Source organism: Denticeps clupeoides, unplaced genomic scaffold (genome assembly GCF_900700375.1).
Source record: "Denticeps clupeoides unplaced genomic scaffold, fDenClu1.1, whole genome shotgun sequence".
NCBI lineage: Eukaryota > Metazoa > Chordata > Actinopteri > Clupeiformes > Denticipitidae > Denticeps > Denticeps clupeoides.
Window position 1 is genome coordinate 59296 of NW_021629697.1, and position 23151 is coordinate 82446.

At 40.5% G+C, this 23151-nt stretch overlaps 33 non-coding genes across 33 annotated transcripts; 27 read left to right on the plus strand and 6 right to left on the minus strand.

The window, feature by feature from the left end:
• The first annotated feature begins 3381 nt into the window (after positions 1–3381).
• trnak-cuu (transfer RNA lysine (anticodon CUU)) lies at positions 3382–3454 on the plus strand. The gene has a single exon. It is a non-coding gene; the product is annotated as a tRNA-Lys (tRNA).
• A 457-nt stretch (positions 3455–3911) lies between these two features.
• On the plus strand, positions 3912–3985 carry trnai-aau (transfer RNA isoleucine (anticodon AAU)). The gene has a single exon. It is a non-coding gene; the product is annotated as a tRNA-Ile (tRNA).
• An 800-nt stretch (positions 3986–4785) lies between these two features.
• On the plus strand, positions 4786–4858 carry trnak-cuu (transfer RNA lysine (anticodon CUU)). Its single transcript has one exon. It is a non-coding gene; the product is annotated as a tRNA-Lys (tRNA).
• Positions 4859–5311: 453 nt separating this feature from the next.
• trnai-aau (transfer RNA isoleucine (anticodon AAU)) lies at positions 5312–5385 on the plus strand. The gene has a single exon. It is a non-coding gene; the product is annotated as a tRNA-Ile (tRNA).
• A 162-nt stretch (positions 5386–5547) lies between these two features.
• Positions 5548–5620, minus strand: trnaa-agc (transfer RNA alanine (anticodon AGC)). Its single transcript has one exon. It is a non-coding gene; the product is annotated as a tRNA-Ala (tRNA).
• A 564-nt stretch (positions 5621–6184) lies between these two features.
• trnak-cuu (transfer RNA lysine (anticodon CUU)) lies at positions 6185–6257 on the plus strand. The gene has a single exon. It is a non-coding gene; the product is annotated as a tRNA-Lys (tRNA).
• Positions 6258–6714: 457 nt separating this feature from the next.
• trnai-aau (transfer RNA isoleucine (anticodon AAU)) lies at positions 6715–6788 on the plus strand. The gene has a single exon. It is a non-coding gene; the product is annotated as a tRNA-Ile (tRNA).
• An 800-nt stretch (positions 6789–7588) lies between these two features.
• Positions 7589–7661, plus strand: trnak-cuu (transfer RNA lysine (anticodon CUU)). Its single transcript has one exon. It is a non-coding gene; the product is annotated as a tRNA-Lys (tRNA).
• Positions 7662–8117: 456 nt separating this feature from the next.
• trnai-aau (transfer RNA isoleucine (anticodon AAU)) lies at positions 8118–8191 on the plus strand. The gene has a single exon. It is a non-coding gene; the product is annotated as a tRNA-Ile (tRNA).
• Positions 8192–8982: 791 nt separating this feature from the next.
• trnak-cuu (transfer RNA lysine (anticodon CUU)) lies at positions 8983–9055 on the plus strand. Its single transcript has one exon. It is a non-coding gene; the product is annotated as a tRNA-Lys (tRNA).
• Positions 9056–9510: 455 nt separating this feature from the next.
• Positions 9511–9584, plus strand: trnai-aau (transfer RNA isoleucine (anticodon AAU)). The gene has a single exon. It is a non-coding gene; the product is annotated as a tRNA-Ile (tRNA).
• A 791-nt stretch (positions 9585–10375) lies between these two features.
• trnak-cuu (transfer RNA lysine (anticodon CUU)) lies at positions 10376–10448 on the plus strand. The gene has a single exon. It is a non-coding gene; the product is annotated as a tRNA-Lys (tRNA).
• A 457-nt stretch (positions 10449–10905) lies between these two features.
• Positions 10906–10979, plus strand: trnai-aau (transfer RNA isoleucine (anticodon AAU)). Its single transcript has one exon. It is a non-coding gene; the product is annotated as a tRNA-Ile (tRNA).
• A 167-nt stretch (positions 10980–11146) lies between these two features.
• Positions 11147–11219, minus strand: trnaa-agc (transfer RNA alanine (anticodon AGC)). The gene has a single exon. It is a non-coding gene; the product is annotated as a tRNA-Ala (tRNA).
• Positions 11220–11783: 564 nt separating this feature from the next.
• Positions 11784–11856, plus strand: trnak-cuu (transfer RNA lysine (anticodon CUU)). Its single transcript has one exon. It is a non-coding gene; the product is annotated as a tRNA-Lys (tRNA).
• Positions 11857–12312: 456 nt separating this feature from the next.
• Positions 12313–12386, plus strand: trnai-aau (transfer RNA isoleucine (anticodon AAU)). Its single transcript has one exon. It is a non-coding gene; the product is annotated as a tRNA-Ile (tRNA).
• A 791-nt stretch (positions 12387–13177) lies between these two features.
• trnak-cuu (transfer RNA lysine (anticodon CUU)) lies at positions 13178–13250 on the plus strand. The gene has a single exon. It is a non-coding gene; the product is annotated as a tRNA-Lys (tRNA).
• Positions 13251–13708: 458 nt separating this feature from the next.
• On the plus strand, positions 13709–13782 carry trnai-aau (transfer RNA isoleucine (anticodon AAU)). The gene has a single exon. It is a non-coding gene; the product is annotated as a tRNA-Ile (tRNA).
• Positions 13783–14573: 791 nt separating this feature from the next.
• Positions 14574–14646, plus strand: trnak-cuu (transfer RNA lysine (anticodon CUU)). Its single transcript has one exon. It is a non-coding gene; the product is annotated as a tRNA-Lys (tRNA).
• Positions 14647–15099: 453 nt separating this feature from the next.
• On the plus strand, positions 15100–15173 carry trnai-aau (transfer RNA isoleucine (anticodon AAU)). Its single transcript has one exon. It is a non-coding gene; the product is annotated as a tRNA-Ile (tRNA).
• Positions 15174–15341: 168 nt separating this feature from the next.
• On the minus strand, positions 15342–15414 carry trnaa-agc (transfer RNA alanine (anticodon AGC)). The gene has a single exon. It is a non-coding gene; the product is annotated as a tRNA-Ala (tRNA).
• Positions 15415–15978: 564 nt separating this feature from the next.
• Positions 15979–16051, plus strand: trnak-cuu (transfer RNA lysine (anticodon CUU)). The gene has a single exon. It is a non-coding gene; the product is annotated as a tRNA-Lys (tRNA).
• A 455-nt stretch (positions 16052–16506) lies between these two features.
• trnai-aau (transfer RNA isoleucine (anticodon AAU)) lies at positions 16507–16580 on the plus strand. The gene has a single exon. It is a non-coding gene; the product is annotated as a tRNA-Ile (tRNA).
• A 167-nt stretch (positions 16581–16747) lies between these two features.
• On the minus strand, positions 16748–16820 carry trnaa-agc (transfer RNA alanine (anticodon AGC)). Its single transcript has one exon. It is a non-coding gene; the product is annotated as a tRNA-Ala (tRNA).
• A 564-nt stretch (positions 16821–17384) lies between these two features.
• On the plus strand, positions 17385–17457 carry trnak-cuu (transfer RNA lysine (anticodon CUU)). Its single transcript has one exon. It is a non-coding gene; the product is annotated as a tRNA-Lys (tRNA).
• Positions 17458–17910: 453 nt separating this feature from the next.
• Positions 17911–17984, plus strand: trnai-aau (transfer RNA isoleucine (anticodon AAU)). The gene has a single exon. It is a non-coding gene; the product is annotated as a tRNA-Ile (tRNA).
• A 167-nt stretch (positions 17985–18151) lies between these two features.
• On the minus strand, positions 18152–18224 carry trnaa-agc (transfer RNA alanine (anticodon AGC)). The gene has a single exon. It is a non-coding gene; the product is annotated as a tRNA-Ala (tRNA).
• A 564-nt stretch (positions 18225–18788) lies between these two features.
• Positions 18789–18861, plus strand: trnak-cuu (transfer RNA lysine (anticodon CUU)). Its single transcript has one exon. It is a non-coding gene; the product is annotated as a tRNA-Lys (tRNA).
• A 455-nt stretch (positions 18862–19316) lies between these two features.
• Positions 19317–19390, plus strand: trnai-aau (transfer RNA isoleucine (anticodon AAU)). The gene has a single exon. It is a non-coding gene; the product is annotated as a tRNA-Ile (tRNA).
• Positions 19391–19557: 167 nt separating this feature from the next.
• On the minus strand, positions 19558–19630 carry trnaa-agc (transfer RNA alanine (anticodon AGC)). The gene has a single exon. It is a non-coding gene; the product is annotated as a tRNA-Ala (tRNA).
• A 564-nt stretch (positions 19631–20194) lies between these two features.
• On the plus strand, positions 20195–20267 carry trnak-cuu (transfer RNA lysine (anticodon CUU)). The gene has a single exon. It is a non-coding gene; the product is annotated as a tRNA-Lys (tRNA).
• Positions 20268–20724: 457 nt separating this feature from the next.
• trnai-aau (transfer RNA isoleucine (anticodon AAU)) lies at positions 20725–20798 on the plus strand. The gene has a single exon. It is a non-coding gene; the product is annotated as a tRNA-Ile (tRNA).
• Positions 20799–21597: 799 nt separating this feature from the next.
• trnak-cuu (transfer RNA lysine (anticodon CUU)) lies at positions 21598–21670 on the plus strand. Its single transcript has one exon. It is a non-coding gene; the product is annotated as a tRNA-Lys (tRNA).
• Positions 21671–23151: the final 1481 nt, after the last annotated feature.

A 23151-nucleotide genomic window follows, 5' to 3' on the forward strand; every position in this document is an offset into this window, starting at 1 on the left:
TAAATGCTGTAAATGTAATGTGGTGAGATTTTTATACAAAGACAAAGGGTAATTTCATGAAACCTACTGGGAATTGATTAGTAGCCATTTACTAAAGGACCTGAACACAGACACATATTCATTTTTCTTTATCAAATATAATCACAAAATATGAACTATTGATTTTAATTGTTTTAAAAAAGTTACAATGTAAAAATAAACCATATACAGTGCATCCAGAAAGTTTTTACAGAGCATCACTTTTTCCACATTTTGTTATGTTGCAGCCTTATTCCAAAATGGATTTAATTAATTTTCTCCACAGAATTCTACACCCCAATATGACAACATTAAAAATGCTTTATTGGAGGTTTTGGCAAATTTATTACATTTTTTAAAACTGAGAAAGCACATGTACTTATGTTTTCACAGCCTTTGCCAAATTTGAGCTCAGGTGGCTCATGGTTTCCCTGATCTTCCTTGACATGTTCCTGCAGTTTAATTGGGGACAACCTTTGAAAAAACTGTCTGTAGTCCTCCGAAACAGGATTGTCTCGAGCCACAAATCTGTTTTTTAAGGCACCATGCTTCTATAAAACTCCCAAGCTCCATACTGGTATGGCTTCTCTCTAGTATGTATCCTCTGGTGTAATTTAAAGCTTGATACTCCTATAAAACACTTCCCAAACTCCACACACTGGTAGGGCGTCTTTCCAGTTTGTATCCTCTGGTGTTTAAGGTTTGATGCTTGTATAAAACTCTTCCCACACTCCACACACTGGCAGGGCTTCACTCCAGTATCTGTCCTCTGGTACATTTTAAGGTTTGATGCTTGTGTAAAACTCTTCCCATACTGGTAAGTCTTCACTCCAGTATGTGTCATCTGGTGCATTTCAAGGTTTGATGCTTGTGTAGAATGCTTCCAACACACAGCAGTCGGTCTTCGTTTCAAAAATGATTCTCTGCTATGTTTCAAGGTTCTGCTCTTGTCATGAACTGTCGACACACTCGTTTTTTCTTCGTTTTCCTTTCTGCATGTTTGATCTGTGAATTTTTTTTTCAATTTTTGCAAATATAGGGACAATTTGAAGTTAACTTTATACTATAATATGTGTAACTAGTTGTGAGTGGTAGTTTTTTGGACAATGTCATTTTATAATCTATACACTTAATATAAGAAGTAAAGAATACAATTATCAGATGACACAGAATTGGTTCCAATTCTGAATTGTTAATAAGAAAGTCACAGTTTCCAATCTACCAACTTTTCAGATCCAGTGAACAACATTTATTAATAATATATCTTTTTTAAATATCACAAGACAAATCTAGTGATGCTTTTGACAAAACCTAGTTACTTTCTGAACAGCGTTGTTGTCAATTTTCCCCTGTAAACCAGACTGAAGCAGCTAAGATCCAAGTTTTTTACAATCATCAGGCTTCAATGTGTGTGTACATGTGTGTGTTTGTATGTCACCCAATCTTTCAAACATCAGAATTTATCCTCTATACACAAGCATAGACGCTTTCACCTTTCAAAATGTCCCATTCTCTTCTTCTTGATTAATAATCAAACTAAGATTTTTTTTATTTAAACAAATATGGGGTGACTGTCATTCTTTTCTTAAAAATACATTCTACACCTTGCAATGCTTTTTGCAAAGATTTGGGTATTTTAATGTGTTCTTAACCCTCACACCACCATGCGACTTGGCAAATTGAGAAAGCTGCTAAAATTCCTACTAAAATCCAATCTTTTTACAACCAGTCACAGCCAAGTGTGCTGGACAAAGAATAGATAATGTGGAGAAAGGAAAATCACTCATGGAAATCACAGGAATCCTTTTTCTTGCTTGGAACAACTGTGCCTGGGAACTTCCAACACACACTTTGTCTACTTGCTCTATCTTTATCGACCTATAAACCCTAAGGAAGGAAATGGTGTAGAGCATAACTGCAGGTCAGCATTCTTACACATGTATTTCAGGTAGGGCTTGGTGATTATTCAATCTCAATCGATGTTCGCTATACAGTTCAGCTTGATCTTCGCCCTTATCCAGATCAACTCTGAATCAGAAGTTGCAAGGACAGTTAATTTGGAGCCACTCAGCATGAAACTCTCATAGAGCAATGTGGTACCCATTACTACCATCCACTGGTTCGATCCCTGTACTGGCCACGGTTTTAATTTAGACCCCTGTACAGAGGTTGCCTTGTTGACAGATGCGGGCATCGCATTCTCTCTCGCATGCTAAGCGAGCGCTCTACCATTTGGGCTAATTTCCCTACGTAAAAGTAAGAGACAAGGAATTAAGGCAAAACTTAAGGCAAGGACTAATCAGATTCTTTCGTTCCATACCAAGGTCCTTGGACACAGAAGATGTCAATCAATTGTCCATTATTAGGCTTTTTTGAGCATTTAGCACTGCTCTGTTGTGTGGTAAAAATGTGCTTAATAATCCAAGTGAAAATAAACAGACATAAAGATGAGAAATAATATGAGCACGGATTAAACAGCTTTATTGTCAAGGCAGGTTTCTTCAGCTGGTTAGAGCGTGATGCTAATAATGCGAGGGTTGTGGGTTCAATCCCCGTACTCTCCACGGTTTTATTTTGGACCCCTGTACTCAGGTTGCCTTGTTGACAGGTCTTATGCAAACTGATTTGGATACATTCATCAACAGGTTGGACTTTTTTGTGTGTGTAGCTCTACTGTGCTGTGCTGTGTGGAAAAATTGGCTCATTTAAAAGAAATATGACCAATATGGAGAATGCGGACATCGATCCCACTACCTCTCGCATGCTAAGCGAGCGCTCTACCATTTGAGCTAATTCCCCTACTTAAAAGAAAGAGACAAGATATTCAGGCAAAACTATAGGCAAGGACTAATCGGATGCTTTCGTTCCGTACCAAGATTCTTGGATACAGAAGATGTCAATCATTTGTCCCTGACCGTCAAAGTCTTTAAACCAGCAAGGCCGTGGTGCTATTAACGGCAAAAATAGTTTTTATCGACCCACTTACCCAGGTATAGTTGCCTGGTATTGTTGAGAGGTCTTGCGCATGGGAATCAATGCAACTGATATTTCTGATTGATGGATTTGCTTGTGTCAAGCCCATTTTCATCATACAGATGACATGCTTTTGGTTTTTGGCCTGTCAAACAAGGCAGAGGTGACGCTTTTTGATATTTGACACTATCAAGTAGAAAACCTTACAGGAAATTTGACTGAGGGCACATTATGAGGATATTGACAGTAGGATCTTAGATCCGTAAGACAAATAGATTGAACATGCTTCATTTCTAATGTTAGTTACAGTGACTGAGGCAATTAGGCTTATTAAGTAGATACTAGCTAATGTAGTTAGTTATGGTGTTAAGTAGCAGGCTTGCGTATAATGCCCGGCTAGCTCAGTCGGTAGAGCATGAGACTCTTAATCTCAGGGTCGTGGGTTTGAGCCCCACGTTGGGCGAACCTTTTTTGGGAAAAGATCCAATTATGGATGACATCAACAGAAAAACATTTGAATACATTTAGCAACAGATTGTACTTTAGCTAATGTAGTGTGCTGTCTGATAAAAAAGTGCTCAATTGAAGAAAAATAATCCAAGTGAAAAAAAGAGGCATGGAAAAAACTGGAATCAATCTCGTCACCTCTGGCATGCTAAACAAGGCTTATACTACTTGAGCAAATTACCCAGGTGAAGCGTAACATGAAAGCAGGGATTAACACAGACTCTTTCATTTTGAGCCAAGACTCTTTGACACAGAAGCTGGATACATTGTGCAACAGATTGTACTTTTTTGAGCATTTTGCACTGCTGTGTGGTGTAGTAAAAATGTGCTTAATAATCCAAGTGAAAAAAAAAACAGACCTAAAATTGAGAAAGAAGATGAGCACGTATTAAACAGATTTTATTTTGTGTCAAGGCCGGTTAGCTCAGCTGGTTAGAGCGTGGTGCTAATGATGCTAAGGTCGCGGGTTCGATCCCCGTACTGACCACGATTTTATTTTGGACCCCTGTACTCAGGTTGCCTTGTTGACAGGTCTTATGCAAACTGATTTGGATACATTCATCAACAGGTTGGGCTTTTTCGTGTGTGTAGCTCTACTGTGCTGTGCTGTGTGGTAAAAATTGGCTCAATTAAAAGAAATATGACCAATATGGAAAATGCGGGCATCAATCTCGCTACCTCTCGCATGCTAAGCGAGTGCTCTACCATTTGAGCTAGTTCCCCTACTTAAAAGAAAGAGACAAGAACTTCAGGCAAAACTATAGGCAAGGACTAATCGGATGCTTTCGTTCCGTACCAAGATTCTTGGATACAGAAGATGTCAATCATTTGTCCCTGACCGTCAAAGTCTTTAAACCAGCAAGGCCGTGGTGCTATTAACGCCAAAAATAGTTTTTATCGACCCACTTACCCAGGTATAGTTGCCTGGTATTGTTGAGAGGTCTTGCGCATGGGAATCAATGCAACTGATATTTCTGATTGATGGATTTGCTTGTGTCAAGCCCATTTTCATCATACAGATGACATGCTTTTGGTTTTTGGCCTGTCGAACAAGGCAGAGGTGACGCTTTTTGATATTTGACACTATCAAGTAGAAAACCTTACAGGAAATTTGACTGAGGGCACATTATGAGGATATTGACAGTAGGGTTTTAGATCCGTAAGACAAATAGATTGAACATGCTTCATTTTTAATGTTAGTTACAGTGACTGAGGCAATTAGGCTTATTAAGCAGATACTAGCTAATATAGTTAGTTGTGGTGTTAAGTAGCAGGCTTGCATATAATGCCCGGCTAGCTCAGTCGGTAGAGCATGAGACTCTTTATCTCACGGTCGTGGGTTCGAGCCCCTCGTTGGGCGAACCTTTTTTGTGAAAAGATCCAATTATGGATGACATCAACAGAAAAACATTTGAATACATTTAGCAACAGATTTACTTTAGCTAATGCAGTGTGCTGTCTGATAAAAATGTGCTCAATTGAAGAAAAATAATCCAGGTGAAAAAAAGAAGCATGGAAAAAACTGGAATCAATCTCGTCACCTCTGGCATTGTAAACAAGGCTTATACTACTTGAGCAAATTACCCAGGTGAAGCATAACATGAAAGCAGGGATTAACACAGACTCTTTCATTTTGAGCCAAGACTCTTTGACACAGAAGCTGGATACATCGTGCAACAGATTGTACTTTTTTGTGCATTTTGCACTGCTGTGTGGTGTGGTACAAATGTGCTTAATAATCCAAGTGAAAAAAAAAACAGACCTAAAGATGAGAAAGAAGATGAGCACGGATTAAATAGCTTTTTTTTGTCAAGGCCGGTTAGCTCAGCTGGTTAGAGCGTGGTGCTAATAACGCCAAGGTCGTGGGTTCGATCCCCGTACTAGCCACGATTTAATTTTGGACCCCTGTACTCAGGTTGCCTTGTTGACAGGTCTTATGAAAACTGATTTGGATACATTCATCAACAGGTTGGGCTTTTTCGTGTGTGTAGCTCTACTGTGCTGTGCTGTGTGGTAAAAATTGGCTCAATTAAATAAATATGACCAATATGGAGAATGCGGGCATCGATCCCGCTACCTCTCGCATGCTAAGCGAGCGCTCTACCATTTAAGCTAATTCCCCTACTTAAAAGAAAGAGACAAGATATTCAGGCAAAACTATAGGCAAGGACTAATCGGATGCTTTCGTTCCGTACCAAGATTCTTGGATACAGAAGATGTCAATCATTTGTCCCTGACCGTCAAAGTCTTTAAACCAGCAAGGCCGTGGTGCTATTAACGGCAAAAATAGTTTTTATCGACCCACTTACCCAGGTATAGTTGCCTGGTATTGTTGAGAGGTCTTGCGCATGGGAATCAATGCAACTGATATTTCTGATTGATAGATTTGCTTGTGTCAAGCCCATTTTCATCATACAGATGACATGCTTTTGGTTTTTGGCCTGTCAAACAAGGCAGAGGTGACGCTTTTTGATATTTGACACTATCAAGTAGAAAACCTTACAGGAAATTTGACTGAGGGCACATTATGAGGATATTGACAGTAGGATCTTAGATCCGTAAGACAAATAGATTGAACATGCTTCATTTCTAATGTTAGTTACAGTGACTGAGGCAATTAGGCTTATTAAGTAGATACTAGCTAATGTAGTTAGTTATGGTGTTAAGTAGCAGGCTTGCGTATAATGCCCGGCTAGCTCAGTCGGTAGAGCATGAGACTCTTAATCTCAGGGTCGTGGGTTTGAGCCCCACGTTGGGCGAACCTTTTTTGTGAAAAGATCCAATTATGGATGACATCAACAGAAAAACATTTGAATACATTTAGCAACAGATTGTACTTTAGCTAATGTAGTGTGCTGTCTGATAAAAAAGTGCTCAATTGAAGAAAAATAATCCAAGTGAAAAAAAGAGGCATGGAAAAAACTGGAATCAATCTCGTCACCTCTGGCATGCTAAACAAGGCTTATACTACTTGACCAAATTACCCAGGTGAAGCGTAACATGAAAGCAGGGATTAACACAGACTCTTTCATTTTGAGCCAAGACTCTTTGACACAGAAGCTGGATACATTGTGCAACAGATTGTACTTTTTTGAGCATTTTGCACTGCTGTGTGGTGTAGTAAAAATGTGCTTAATAATCCAAGTGAAAAAAAAAACAGACTTAAAGTTGAGAAAGAAGATGAGCACGTATTAAACAGATTTTGTTTTGTGTCAAGGCCGGTTAGCTCAGCTGGTTAGAGCGTGGTGCTAATGACGCTAAGGTCGCGGGTTCGGTCCCCGTACTGACCACGATTTTATTTTGGACCCCTGTACTCAGGTTGCCTTGTTGACAGGTCTTATGCAAACTGATTTGGATACATTCATCAACAGGTTGGGCTTTTTCGTGTGTGTAGCTCTACTGTGCTGTGCTGTGTGGTAAAAATTGGCTCAATTAAAAGAAATATGACCAATATGGAAAATGCGGGAATCAATCTTGCTACCGCTCGCATGCTAAGCAAGCGCTCTACCATTTGAGCTAATTCCCCTACTTAAAAGAAAGAGACAAGAACTTCAGGCAAAACTATAGGCAAGGACTAATCGGATGCTTTCGTTCCGTACCAAGATTCTTGGATACAGAAGATGTCAATCATTTGTCCCTGACCGTCAAAGTCTTTAAACCAGCAAGGCCGTGGTGCTATTAACGCCAAAAATAGTTTTTATCGACCCACTTACCCAGGTATAGTTGCCTGGTATTGTTGAGAGGTCTTGCGCATGGGAATCAATGCAACTGATATTTCTGATTGATGGATTTGCTTGTGTCAAGCCCATTTTCATCATACAGATGACATGCTTTTGGTTTTTGGCCTGTCGAACAAGGCAGAGGTGACGCTTTTTGATATTTGACACTATCAAGTAGAAAACCTTACAGGAAATTTGACTGAGGGCACATTATGAGGATATTGACAGCAGGGTTTTAGATCCGTAAGACAAATAGATTGAACATGCTTCATTTCTAATGTTAGTTACAGTGACTGAGGCAATTAGGCTTATTAAGTAGATACTAGCTAATGTAGTTAGTTGTGGTGTTAAGTAGCAGGCTTGCGTATAATGCCCGGCTAGCTCAGTCGGTAGAGCATGAGACTCTTAATCTCAGGGTCGTGGGTTCGAGCCCCACGTTGGGCGAACCTTTTTTGTGAAAAGATCCAATTATGGATGACATCAACAGAAAAACATTTGAATACATTTAGCAACAGATTTACTTTAGCTAATGCAGTGTGCTGTCTGATAAAAATGTGCTCAATTGAAGAAAAATAATCCAGGTGAAAAAAAGAAGCATGGAAAAAACTGGAATCAAACTCGTCACCTCTGGCATTGTAAACAAGGCTTATACTACTTGAGCAAATTACCCAGGTGAAGCATAACATGAAAGCAGGGATTAACACAGACTCTTTCATTTTGAGCCAAGACTCTTTGACACAGAAGCTGGATACATCGTGCAACAGATTGTACTTTTTTGTGCATTTTGCACTGCTGTGTGGTGTGGTACAAATGTGCTTAATAATCCAAGTGAAAAAAAAAACAGACCTAAAAATGAGAAAGAAGATGAGCACGGATTAAATAGTTTTTTTTTTCGGTCAAGGCCGGTTAGCTCAGCTGGTTAGAGCGTGGTGCTAATAACGCCAAGGTCACGGGTTCGATCCCCGTACTGACCACGATTTTATTTTGGACCCCTGTACTGAGGTTGCCTTGTTGACAGGTCTTATGCAAACTGATTTGGATACATTCATCAACAGGTTGGGCTTTTTCGTGTGTGTAGCTCTACTGTGCTGTGCTGTGTGGTAAAAATTGGCTCAATTAAAAGAAATATGACCAATATGGAGAATGCGGGCATCGATCCCGCTACCTCTCGCATGCTAAGCGAGCGCTCTACCATTTGAGCTAATTAAAAGAAAGAGACAAGAAATTCAGGCAAACCTATAGACAAGGACTAATCGGATGCTTTCGTTCCGTACCAAGATTCTTGGATGCAGAAGATGTCAATCATTTGTCCCTGACCGTCAAAGTCTTTAAACCAGCAAGGCCGTGGTGCTATTAACGCCAAAAATAGTTTTTATCGACCCACTTACCCAGGTATAGTTGCCTGGTATTGTTGAGAGGTCTTGCGCATGGGAATCAATGCAACTGATATTTCTGATTGATGGATTTGCTTGTGTCAAGCCCATTTTCATCATACAGATGACATGCTTTTGGTTTTTGGCCTGTCGAACAAGGCAGAGGTGACGCTTTTTGATATTTGACACTATCAAGTAGAAAACCTTACAGGAAATTTGACTGAGGGCACATTATGAGGATATTGACAGCAGGGTTTTAGATCCGTAAGACAAATAGATTGAACATGCTTCATTTCTAATGTTAGTTACAGTGACTGAGGCAATTAGGCTTATTAAGTAGATACTAGCTAATGTAGTTAGTTGCGGTGTTAAGTAGCAGGCTTGCGTATAATGCCCGGCTAGCTCAGTCGGTAGAGCATGAGACTCTTAATCTCAGGGTCGTGGGTTCGAGCCCCACGTTGGGGGAACCTTTTTTGTGAAAAGATCCAATTATGGATGACATCAACAGAAAAACATTTGAATACATTTAGCAACAGATTTACTTTAGCTAATGCAGTGTGCTGTCTGATAAAAATGTGCTCAATTGAAGAAAAATAATCCAGGTGAAAAAAAGAAGCATGGAAAAAACTGGAATCAAACTCGTCACCTCTGGCATTGTAAACAAGGCTTATACTACTTGAGCAAATTACCCAGGTGAAGCATAACATGAAAGCAGGGATTAACACAGACTCTTTCATTTTGAGCCAAGACTCTTTGACACAGAAGCTGGATACATCGTGCAACAGATTGTACTTTTTTGTGCATTTTGCACTGCTGTGTGGTGTGGTACAAATGTGCTTAATAATCCAAGTGAAAAAAAAAACAGACCTAAAGATGAGAAAGAAGATGAGCACGGATTAAATAGTTTTTTTTTGGGTCAAGGCCGGTTAGCGCAGCTGGTTAGAGCGTGGTGCTAATAACGCCAAGGTCACGGGTTCGATCCCCGTACTGACCACGATTTTATTTTGGACCCCTGTACTGAGGTTGCCTTGTTGACAGGTCTTATGCAAACTGATTTGGATACATTCATCAACAGGTTGGGCTTTTTCGTGTGTGTAGCTCTACTGTGCTGTGCTGTGTGGTAAAAATTGGCTCAATTAAAAGAAATATGACCAATATGGAGAATGCGGGCATCGATCCCGCTACCTCTCGCATGCTAAGCGAGCGCTCTACCATTTGAGCTAATTAAAAGAAAGAGACAAGAAATTCAGGCAAACCTATAGGCAAGGACTAATCGGATGCTTTCGTTCCGTACCAAGATTCTTGGATACAGAAGATGTCAATCATTTGTCCCTGACCGTCAAAGTCTTTAAACCAGCAAGGCCATGGTGCTATTAACGCCAAAAATAGTTTTTATCGACCCACTTACCCAGGTATAATTGCCTGGTATTGTTGAGAGGTCTTGCGCATGGGAATCAATGCAACTGATATTTCTGATTGATGGATTTGCTTGTGTCAAGCCCATTTTCATCATACAGATGACATGCTTTTGGTTTTTGGCCTGTCGAACAAAGCAGAGGTGACGCTTTTTGATATTTGACACTATCAAGTAGAAAACCTTACTGGAAATTTGACTGAGGGCACATTATGAGGATATTGACAGTAGGGTTTTAGATCCGTTAAACAAATAGATTGAACATGCTTCATTTCTAATGTTAGTTACAGTGACTGAGGCAATAAGGCTTATTAAGTAGATACTAGCTAATGTAGTTAGTTGTGGTGTTAAGTAGCAGGCTAACGTATATTGCCCGGCTAGCTCAGTCGGTAGAGCATGAGACTCTTAATCTCAGGGTCGTGGGTTCGAGCCCCACGTTGGGCGAACCTTTTTGGTGAAAAGATCCAATTATGGATGACATCAACAGAAAAACATTTGAATACATTTAGCAACAGATTGTACTTTAGCTAATGTAGTGTGCTGTCTGATAAAAATGTGCTCAATTGAAGAAAAATAATCCAAGTGAGAAAAAAAAGCATGGAAAAAACTGGAATCAATCTCGTCACCTCTGGCATGCTAAACCAGGCTTATACTACTTGAGCAAACTACCCAGGTGAAGCGTAACATGAAAGCAGGGATTAACACAGACTCTTTCATTTTGAGCCAAGACTCTTTGACACAGAAGCTGGATACATCGTGCAACAGATTGTACTTTTTTGTGCATTTTGCACTGCTGTGTGGTGTGGTACAAATGTGCTTAATAATCCAAGTGAAAAAAAAAACAGACCTAAAAATGAGAAAGAAGATGAGCACGGATTAAATATTTTTTTTTTTGGGTCAAGGCCGGTTAGCTCAGCTGGTTAGAGCGTGGTGCTAATAACGCCAAGGTCACGGGTTCGATCCCCGTACTGACCGCGATTTTATTTTGGACCCCTGTACTGAGGTTGCCTTGTTGACAGGTCTTATGCAAACTGATTTGGATACATTCATCAACAGGTTGGGCTTTTTCGTGTGTGTAGCTCTACTGTGCTGTGCTGTGCTGTGTGGTAAAAATTGGCTCAATTAAATAAATATGACCAATATGGAGAATGCGGGCATCGATCCCGCTACCTCTCGCATGCTAAGCGAGCGCTCTACCATTTGAGCTAATTCCCCTACTTAAAAGAAAGAGACAAGAAATTCAGGCAAAACTATATGCAAGGACTAATCGGATGCTTTCGTTCCGTACCAAGATTCTTGGATACAGAAGATGTCAATCATTTGTCCCTGACCGTCAAAGTCTTTAAACCAGCAAGGCCGTGGTGCTATTAACGCCAAAAATAGTTTTTATCGACCCACTTACCCAGGTATAGTTGCCTAGTGTTGTTGAGAGGTCTTACGCATGGGAATCAATGCAACTGATATTTCTGATTGATGGATGTGCTTGTGTCAAGCCCATTTTCATCATACAGATGACATGCTTTTGGTTTTTGGCCTGTCGAACAAGGCAGAGGTGACGCTTTTTGATATTTGACACTATCAAGTAGAAAACCTTACAGGAAATTTGACTGAGGGCACATTATGAGGATATTGACAGCAGGGTTTTAGATCCGTAAGACAAATAGATTGAACATGCTTCATTTCTAATGTTAGTTACAGTGACTGAGGCAATTAGGCTTATTAAGTAGATACTAGCTAATGTAGTTAGTTGTGGTGTTAAGTAGCAGGCTTGCGTTTAATGCCCGGCTAGCTCAATCGGTAGAGCATGAGACTCTTAATCTCAGGGTCGTCGGTTCGAGCCCCACGTTGGGCGAACCTTTTTTGTGAAAAGATCCAATTATGGATGACATCAACAGAAAAACATTTGAATACATTTAGCAACAGATTTACTTTAGCTAATGCAGTGTGCTGTCTGATAAAAATGTGCTCAATTGAAGAAAAATAATCCAGGTGAAAAAAAGAAGCATGGAAAAAACTGGAATCAAACTCGTCACCTCTGGCATTGTAAACAAGGCTTATACTACTTGAGCAAATTACCCAGGTGAAGCATAACATGAAAGCAGGGATTAACACAGACTCTTTCATTTTGAGCCAAGACTCTTTGACACAGAAGCTGGATACATCGTGCAACAGATTGTACTTTTTTGTGCATTTTGCACTGCTGTGTGGTGTGGTACAAATGTGCTTAATAATCCAAGTGAAAAAAAAAACAGACCTAAAGATGAGAAAGAAGATGAGCACGGATTAAATAGTTTTTTTTTTGGGTCAAGGCCGGTTAGCTCAGCTGGTTAGAGCGTGGTGCTAATAACGCCAAGGTCACGGGTTCGATCCCCATACTGACCACGATTTTATTTTGGACCCCTGTACTGAGGTTGCCTTGTTGACAGGTCTTATGCAAACTGATTTGGATACATTCATCAAAAGGTTGGGCTTTTTCGTGTGTGTAGCTCTACTGTGCTGTGCTGTGTGGTAAAAATTGGCTCAATTAAAAGAAATATGACCAATATGGAGAATGCGGGCATCGATCCCGCTACCTCTCGCATGCTAAGCGAGCGCTCTACCATTTGAGCTAATTAAAAGAAAGAGACAAGAAATTCAGGCAAACCTATAGGCAAGGACTAATCGGATGCTTTCGTTCCGTACCAAGATTCTTGGATACAGAAGATGTCAATCATTTGTCCCTGACCGTCAAAGTCTTTAAACCAGCAAGGCCATGGTGCTATTAACGCCAAAAATAGTTTTTATCGACCCACTTACCCAGGTATAATTGCCTGGTATTGTTGAGAGGTCTTGCGCATGGGAATCAATGCAACTGATATTTCTGATTGATGGATTTGCTTGTGTCAAGCCCATTTTCATCATACAGATGACATGCTTTTGGTTTTTGGCCTGTCGAACAAAGCAGAGGTGACGCTTTTTGATATTTGACACTATCAAGTAGAAAACCTTACTGGAAATTTGACTGAGGGCACATTATGAGGATATTGACAGTAGGGTTTTAGATCCGTTAAACAAATAGATTGAACATGCTTCATTTCTAATGTTAGTTACAGTGACTGAGGCAATTAGGCTTATTAAGTAGATACTAGCTAATGTAGTTAGTTGTGGTGTTAAGTAGCAGGCTTGCGTATATTGCCCGGCTAGCTCAGTCGGTAGAGCATGAGACTCTTAATCTCAGGGTCGTGGGTTCGTGCCCCACGTTGGGCGAACCTTTTTGGTGAAAAGATCCAATTATGGATGACATCAACAGAAAAACATTTGAATACATTTAGCAACAGATTGTACTTTAGCTAATGTAGTGTGCTGTCTGATAAAAATGTGCTCAATTGAAGAAAAATAATCCAAGTGAGAAAAAAAAGCATGGAAAAAACTGGAATCAATCTCGTCACCTCTGGCATGCTAAACAAGGCTTATACTACTTGAGCAAATTACCCAGGTGAAGCGTAACATGAAAGCAGGGATTAACACAGACTCTTTCATTTTGAGCCAAGACTCTTTGACACAGAAGCTGGATACATCGTGCAACAGATTGTACTTTTTTGTGCATTTTGCACTGCTGTGTGGTGTGGTACAAATGTGCTTAATAATCCAAGTGAAAAAAAAAAACAGACCTAAAGATGAGAAAGAAGATGAGCACGGATTAAATAGTTTTTTTTTTGGGTCAAGGCCGGTTAGCGCAGCTGGTTAGAGCGTGGTGCTAATAACGCCAAGGTCACGGGTTCGATCCCCGTACTGACCACGATTTTATTTTGGACCCCTGTACTGAGGTTGCCTTGTTGACAGGTCTTATGCAAACTGATTTGGATACATTCATCAACAGGTTGGGCTTTTTCGTGTGTGTAGCTCTACTGTGCTGTGCTGTGTGGTAAAAATTGGCTCAATTAAAAGAAATATGACCAATATGGAGAATGCGGGCATCGATCCCGCTACCTCTCGCATGCTAAGCGAGCGCTCTACCATTTGAGCTAATTAAAAGAAAGAGACAAGAAATTCAGGCAAACCTATAGGCAAGGACTAATCGGATGCTTTCGTTCCGTACCAAGATTCTTGGATACAGAAGATGTCAATCATTTGTCCCTGACCGTCAAAGTCTTTAAACCAGCAAGGCCATGGTGCTATTAACGCCAAAAATAGTTTTTATCGACCCACTTACCCAGGTATAATTGCCTGGTATTGTTGAGAGGTCTTGCGCATGGGAATCAATGCAACTGATATTTCTGATTGATGGATTTGCTTGTGTCAAGCCCATTTTCATCATACAGATGACATGCTTTTGGTTTTTGGCCTGTCGAACAAAGCAGAGGTGACGCTTTTTGATATTTGACACTATCAAGTAGAAAACCTTACTGGAAATTTGACTGAGGGCACATTATGAGGATATTGACAGTAGGGTTTTAGATCCGTTAAACAAATAGATTGAACATGCTTCATTTCTAATGTTAGTTACAGTGACTGAGGCAATTAGGCTTATTAAGTAGATACTAGCTAATGTAGTTAGTTGTGGTGTTAAGTAGCAGGCTAGCGTATATTTCCCGGCTAGCTCAGTCGGTAGAGCATGAGACTCTTAATCTCAGGGTCGTGGGTTCGAGCCCCACGTTGGGCGAACCTTTTTGGTGAAAAGATCCAATTATGGATGACATCAACAGAAAAACATTTGAATACATTTAGCAACAGATTGTACTTTAGCTAATGTAGTGTGCTGTCTGATAAAAATGTGCTCAATTGAAGAAAAATAATCCAAGTGAGAAAAAAAAGCATGGAAAAAACTGGAATCAATCTCGTCACCTCTGGCATGCTAAACAAGGCTTATACTACTTAAGCAAATTACCCAGGTGAAGCGTAACATGAAAGCAGGGATTAACACAGACTCTTTCATTTTGAGCCAAGACTCTTTGACACAGAAGCTGGATACATCGTGCAACAGATTGTACTTTTTTGTGCATTTTGCACTGCTGCGTGGTGTGGTAAAAATGTGCTTAATAATCCAAGTGAAAAAAAAACAGACCTAAAGATGAGAAAGAAGATGAGCACGGATTAAACAGCTTTTTTTTGTCAAGGCCGGTTAGCTCAGCTGGTTAGAGCGTGGTGCTAATAACGCCAAGGTCGTGGGTTCGATCCCTGTACTAGCCACGATTTGATTTTGGACCCCTGTACTCAGATTGCCTTGTTGACAGGTCTTATGCAAACTGATTTGGATACATTCATCAACAGGTTGGGCTTTTTCGTGTGTGTAGCTCTACTGTGCTGTGCTGTGCTGTGTGGTAAAATTTGGCTCAATTAAAATAAATATGACCAATATGGAGAATGCGGGCATCGATCCCGCTACCTCTCACATGCTAAGCGAGCGCTCTACCATTTGAGCTAATTCCCCTACTTAAAAGAAAGAGACAAGAACTTCAGGCAAAACTATAGGCAAGGACTAATCGGATGCTTTCGTTCCGTACCAAGATTCTTGGATACAGAAGATGTCAATCATTTGTCCCTGACCGTCAAAGTCTTTAAACCAGCAAGGCCGTGGTGCTATTAACGCCAAAAATAGTTTTTATCGACCCACTTACCCAGGTATAGTTGCCTGGTATTGTTGAGAGGTCTTGCGCATGGGAATCAATGCAACTGATATTTCTGATTGATGGATTTGCTTGTGTCAAGCCCATTTTCATCATACAGATGACATGCTTTTGGTTTTTGGCCTGTCGAACAAGGCAGAGGTGACGCTTTTTGATATTTGACACTATCAAGTAGAAAACCTTACAGGAAATTTGACTGAGGGCACATTATGAGGATATTGACAGCAGGGTTTTAGATCCGTAAGACAAATAGATTGAACATGCTTCATTTCTAATGTTAGTTACAGTGACTGAGGCAATTAGGCTTATTAAGTAGATACTAGCTAATGTAGTTAGTTGTGGTGTTAAGTAGCAGGCTTGCGTATAATGCCCGGCTAGCTCAGTCGGTAGAGCATGAGACTCTTAATCTCAGGGTCGTGGGTTCGAGCCCCACGTTGGGCGAACCTTTTTGTGAAAAGATCCAATTATGGATGACATCAACAGAAAAACATTTGAATACATTTAGCAACAGATTTACTTTAGCTAATGCAGTGTGCTGTCTGATAAAAATGTGCTCAATTGAAGAAAAATAATCCAGGTGAAAAAAAGAAGCATGGAAAAAACTGGAATCAAACTCGTCACCTCTGGCATTGTAAACAAGGCTTATACTACTTGAGCAAATTACCCAGGTGAAGCATAACATGAAAGCAGGGATTAACACAGACTCTTTCATTTTGAGCCAAGACTCTTTGACACAGAAGCTGGATACATCGTGCAACAGATTGTACTTTTTTGTGCATTTTGCACTGCTGTGTGGTGTGGTACAAATGTGCTTAATAATCCAAGTGAAAAAAAAAACAGACCTAAAGATGAGAAAGAAGATGAGCACGGATTAAATAGTTTTTCTTTTGGGTCAAGGCCGGTTAGCTCAGCTGGTTAGAGCGTGGTGCTAATAACGCCAAGGTCACGGGTTCGATCCCCGTACTGACCACGATTTTATTTTGGACCCCTGTACTGAGGTTGCCTTGTTGACAGGTCTTATGCAAACTGATTTGGATACATTCATCAACAGGTTGGGCTTTTTCGTGTGTGTAGCTCTACTGTGCTGTGCTGTGCTGTGTGGTAAAAATTGGCTCAATTAAATAAATATGACCAATATGGAGAATGCGGGCATCGATCCCGCTACCTCTCGCATGCTAAGCGAGCGCTCTACCATTTGAGCTAATTCCCCTACTTAAAAGAAAGAGACAAGAAATTCAGGCAAAACTATATGCAAGGACTAATCGGATGCTTTCGTTCCGTACCAAGATTCTTGGATACAGAAGATGTCAATCATTTGTCCCTGACCGTCAAAGTCTTTAAACCAGCAAGGCCATGGTGCTATTAACCCCAAAAATAGTTTTTATCGACCCACTTACCCAGGTATAATTGCCTGGTATTGTTGAGAGGTCTTGCGCATGGGAATCAATGCAACTGATATTTCTGATTGATGGATTTGCTTGTGTCAAGCCCATTTTCATCATACAGATGACATGCTTTTGGTTTTTGGCCTGTCGAACAAAGCAGAGGTGACGCTTTTTGATATTTGACACTATCAAGTAGAAAACCTTACTGGAAATTTGACTGAGGGCACATTATGAGGATATTGACAGTAGGGTTTTAGATCCGTTAAACAAATAGATTGAACATGCTTCATTTCTAATGTTAGTTACAGTGACTGAGGCAATTAGGCTTATTAAGTAGATACTAGCTAATGTAGTTAGTTGTGGTGTTAAGTAGCAGGCTAGCGTATATTGCCCGGCTAGCTCAGTCGGTAGAGCATGAGACTCTTAATCTCAGGGTCGTGGGTTCGAGCCCCACGTTGGGCGAACCTTTTTGGTGAAAAGATCCAATTATGGATGACATCAACAGAAAAACATTTGAATACATTTAGCAACAGATTGTACTTTAGCTAATGTAGTGTGCTGTCTGATAAAAATGTGCTCAATTGAAGAAAAATAATCCAAGTGAGAAAAAAAAGCATGGAAAAAACTGGAATCAATCTCGTCACCTCTGGCATGCTAAACAAGGCTTATACTACTTGAGCAAATTACCCAGGTGAAGCGTAACATGAAAGCAGGGATTAACACAGACTCTTTCATTTTGAGCCAAGACTCTTTGACACAGAAGCTGGATACATCGTGCAACAGATTGTACTTTTTTGTGCATTTTGCAGTGCTGCGTGGTGTGGTAAAAATGTGCTTAATAATCCAAGTGAAAAAAAAACAGACCTAAAGATGAGAAAGAAGATGAGCACGGATTAAACAGCTTTTTTTTGTCAAGGCCGGTTAGCTCAGCTGGTTAGAGCGTGGTGCTAATAACGCCAATGTCGTGGGTTCGATCCCTGTACTAGCCGCGATTTGATTTTGGACCCCTGTACTCAGATTGCCTTGTTGACAGGTCTTATGCAAACTGATTTGGATACATTCATCAACAGGTTGGGCTTTTTCGTGTGTGTAGCTCTACTGTGCTGTGCTGTGCTGTGTGGTAAAAATTGGCTCAATTAAATAAATATGACCAATATGGAGAATGCGGGCATCGATCCCGCTACCTCTCGCATGCTAAGCGAGCGCTCTACCATTTGAGCTAATTCCCCTACTTAAAAGAAAGAGACAAGAACTTCAGGCAAAACTATAGGCAAGGACTAATCGGATGCTTTCGTTCCGTACCAAGATTCTTGGATACGGAAGATGTCAATCATTTGTCCCTGACCGTCAAAGTCTTTAAACCAGCAAGGCCGTGGTGCTATTAACGCCAAAAATAGTTTTTATCGACCCACTTACCCAGGTATAGTTGCCTGGTATTGTTGAGAGGTCTTGCGCATGGGAATCAATGCAACTGATATTTCTGATTGATGGATTTGCTTGTGTCAAGCCCATTTTCATCATACAGATGACATGCTTTTGGTTTTTGGCCTGTCGAACAAGGCAGAGGTGACGCTTTTTGATATTTGACACTATCAAGTAGAAAACCTTACAGGAAATTTGACTGAGGGCACATTATGAGGATATTGACAGCAGGGTTTTAGATCCGTAAGACAAATAGATTGAACATGCTTCATTTCTAATGTTAGTTACAGTGACTGAGGCAATTAGGCTTATTAAGTAGATACTAGCTAATGTAGTTAGTTGTGGTGTTAAGTAGCAGGCTTGCGTATAATGCCCGGCTAGCTCAGTCGGTAGAGCATGAGACTCTTAATCTCAGGGTCGTGGGTTCGAGCCCCACGTTGGGCGAACCTTTTTTGTGAAAAGATCCAATTATGGATGACATCAACAGAAAAACATTTGAATACATTTAGCAACAGATTTACTTTAGCTAATGCAGTGTGCTGTCTGATAAAAATGTGCTCAATTGAAGAAAAATAATCCAAGTGAGAAAAAGAAGCATGGAAAAAACTGGAATCAAACTCGTCACCTCTGGCATGCTAAACAAGGCTTATACTACTTGAGCAAATTACCCAGGTGAAACGTAACATGAAAGCAGGGATTAACACAGACTCTTTCATTTTGAGCCAAGACTCTTTGACACAGAAGCTGGATACATCGTGCAACAGATTGTACTTTTTTGTGCATTTTGCACTGCTGTGTGGTGTGGTACAAATGTGCTTAATAATCCAAGTGAAAAAAAAAACAGACCTAAAATGAGAAAGAAGATGAGCACGGATTAAATAGTTTTTTTTTTGGGTCAAGGCCGGTTAGCTCAGCTGGTTAGAGCGTGGTGCTAATAACGCCAAGGTCACGGGTTCGATCCCCGTACTGACCACGATTTTATTTTGGACCCCTGTACTGAGGTTGCCTTGTTGACAGGTCTTATGCAAACTGATTTGGATACATTCATCAACAGGTTGGGCTTTTTCGTGTGTGTAGCTCTACTGTGCTGTGCTGTGCTGTGTGGTAAAAATTGGCTCAATTAAATAAATATGACCAATATGGAGAATGCGGGCATCGATCCCGCTACCTCTCGCATGCTAAGCGAGCGCTCTACCATTTGAGCTAATTCCCCTACTTAAAAGAAAGAGACAAGAAATTCAGGCAAAACTATATGCAAGGACTAATCGGATGCTTTCGTTCCGTACCAAGATTCTTGGATACAGAAGATGTCAATCATTTGTCCCTGACCGTCAAAGTCTTTAAACCAGCAAGGCCGTGGTGCTATTAACGCCAAAAATAGTTTTTATCGACCCACTTACCCAGGTATAGTTGCCTAGTGTTGTTGAGAGGTCTTACGCATGGGAATCAATGCAACTGATATTTCTGATTGATGGATGTGCTTGTGTCAAGCCCATTTTCATCATACAGATGACATGCTTTTGGTTTTTGGCCTGTCGAACAAGGCAGAGATGACGCTTTTTGATATTTGACACTATCAAGTAGAAAACCTTACTGGAAATTTGACTGAGGGCACATTATGAGGATATTGACAGTAGGGTTTTAGATCCGTAAGACAAATAGATTGAACATGCTTCATTTCTAATGTTAGTTACAGTGACTGAGGCAAATAGGCTTATTAAGTAGATACTAGCTAATGTAGTTAGTTGTGGTGTTAAGTAGCAGGCTAGCGTATATTGCCCGGCTAGCTCAGTCGGTAGAGCATGAGACTCTTAATCTCAGGGTCGTGGGTTCGAGCCCCACGTTGGGCGAACCTTTTTGGTGAAAAGATCCAATTATGGATGACATCAACAGAAAAACATTTGAATACAATTAGCAACAGATTGTACTTTAGCTAATGTAGTGTGCTGTCTGATAAAAATGTGCTCAATTGAAGAAAAATAATCCAAGTGAAAAAAAGAAGCATGGAAAAAACTGGAATCAATCTCGTCAACTCTGGCATGCTAAACAAGGCTTATACTACTTGAGCAAATTAACCAGGTGAAGCGTAACATGAAAGCAGGGATTAACACAGACTCTTTCATTTTGAGCCAAGACTCTTTGACACAGAAGCTGGATACATTGTGCAACAGATTGTACTTTTTTGTGCATTTTGCACTGCTGTGTGGTGTGGTAAAAATGTGCTTAATAATCCAAGTGAAAAAAAAAACAGACCTAAAGGTGAGAAAGAAGATGTGCACGGATTAAACAGCTTTTTTTTTTTGTCAAGGCCGGTTAGCTCAGCTGGTTAGAGCGTGGTGCTAATAACGCCAAGGTCGCGGGTTCGATCCCCGTACTGGCCACGATTTGATTTTGGACCCCTGTACTCAGGTTGCCTTGTTGACAGGTCTTATGCAAACTGATTTGGATACATTCATCAACGGTTTGGGCTTTTTTGTGTGTGTAGTTCTACTGTGCTGTGCTGTGTGGTAAAAATTGGCTCAATTAAATAAATATGACCAATATGGAGAATGCGGGCATCGATCCCGCTACCTCTCTCATGCTAAGCTAACGCTCTACCATTTGAGCTAATTCGCCTACTTAAAAGAAAAAGACAAGAAATTCAGGCAAAACTATATGCAAGGACTAATCGGATGCTTTCGTTCCGTACCAAGTTTCTTGGATACAGAAGATGTCAATCATTTGTCCCTGACCGTCAAAGTCTTTAAACCAGCAAGGCCGTGGTGCTATTAACGCCAAAATAGTTTTATCGACCCACTTACCCAGGTATAGTTGCCTGGTATTGTTGAGAGGTCTTACGCATGAAAATCAATGCAACTGATATTTCTGATTGATGGATTTGCTTGTGTCAAGCCCATTTTCATCGTACAGATGACATGCTTTTGGTTTTTGGCCTGTCGAACAAGGCAGAGGTGACGCTTTTTGATATTTGACACTATCAAGTAGAAAACCTTACAGGAAATTTGACTGAGGGCACACATTATGAGGATATTGACAGTAGGGTTTTAGATCCGTAAGACAAATAGATTGAACATGCTTCATTTCTAATGTTAGTTACAGTGACTGAGGCAATTAGGCTTATTAAGTAGATACTAGCTAATGTAGTTAGTTGTGGTGTTAAGTAGCAGGTTAACGTATATTGCCCGGCTAGCTCAGTCGGTAGAGCATGAGACTCTTAATCTCAGGGTCGTGGGTTCGAGCCCCACGTTGGATGAACCTTTTTGGTGAAAAGATCCAATTATGGATGACATCAACAGAAAAACATTTGAATACATTTAGCAACAGATTGTACTTTAGCTAATGTAGTGTGCTGTCTGATAAAAATGTGCTCAATTGAAGAAAAATAATCCAAGTGAAAAAAAGAAGCATGGAAAAAACTGGAATCAATCTCGTCACCTCTGGCATGCTAAACAAGGCTTATACTACTTGAGCAAATTACCCAGGTGAAGCATAACATGAAAGCAGGGATTAACACAGACTCTTTCATTTTGAGCCAAGACTCTTTGACTCAGAAGCTGGATACATCGTGCAACAGATTGTACTTTTTTGTGCATTTTGCACTGCTGTGTGGTGTGGTAAAAATGTGCTTAATAATCCAAGTGAAAAAAAAAACAGACCTAAAGATGAGAAAGAAGATGAGCACGGATTAAACAGCTATTTTTTTGTCAAGGCCGGTGTTGGAAAATGTATATAAGTTATCATGCTATTAACCTTTACTACCTTTTTGACATATATATCCCACATGTATTAAACTCTATTAATCCTTTTGACATATATATAAATCTCGCATGCATTAAACTATATTAATCTTTTTAATATGCGCACTACATTGAATCATTAGTCTCTTCAGAAACTGGTGGGCTAAAGGCTGTTTGCAGAACAGAATGACCGCGACTTGATAAGAGGAGGCCTGCAGCCGCGGAGAAGCAAGAAAAACAAGAAGACCTTGGCGATGGAGCGTCTACCAAAGAGACAACCCTACATGCAAATTATAAGCTTATTTGGTGTGATCCTGTGATGAATGTACCGCCCTATTATTGAATAAAAAGAGAGGAAGCGGAAGAGACGGCAGAGCTTTTTGGAGGCTGCTGTATTGGTCGTCTCTGATCGCTCTCCTTGCAACTTCTTCGTGTCATTCTTCTCTGGTTTATAAGTGTTGGAACGGCGTACAACTCTAACATTTTATTGGTCCTTCGAGCCGGATTTCCAAGACACCAAAGGACTCCAGCGGACGGGACGGATACCAGGAAATCCTTGGCCAAGGCTGACTCCTTAGTAGGGGTCAGAGACAGACCCCTTTGAGGACTGGGAGGCCGACCCGTCGGTTGGGATCTGGAGGTTGACGGAATCTTACGAGTGAGAGAAGGCACGGGGGTAAGTTGACTTCTGTTTAAAAGAAATGGAATGAATGGTAACAAGAGGTTACAAGAGGTTACAAGAGGTAACAAGAGGTTACAAGAGGTAACAAGAGGTTACAAGAGGTAACAAGAGTAACAAGAGGTTACTTAAAGGAAACAAACCCTGGGTATTCTAGACTCTGGCAGGTAACAAAGACAGTTAAATTCCGTGGGGGGGCGGACCCCTCCCGTAAAGGGTTAAAATCCGCGGGGAGGACGGACTCCTCTGTCAGTGAAAAGGAACGTTCAATAGTAAAATAAGTGATTTAAAACTCATACAGGTGTATGAGAGTGCGCG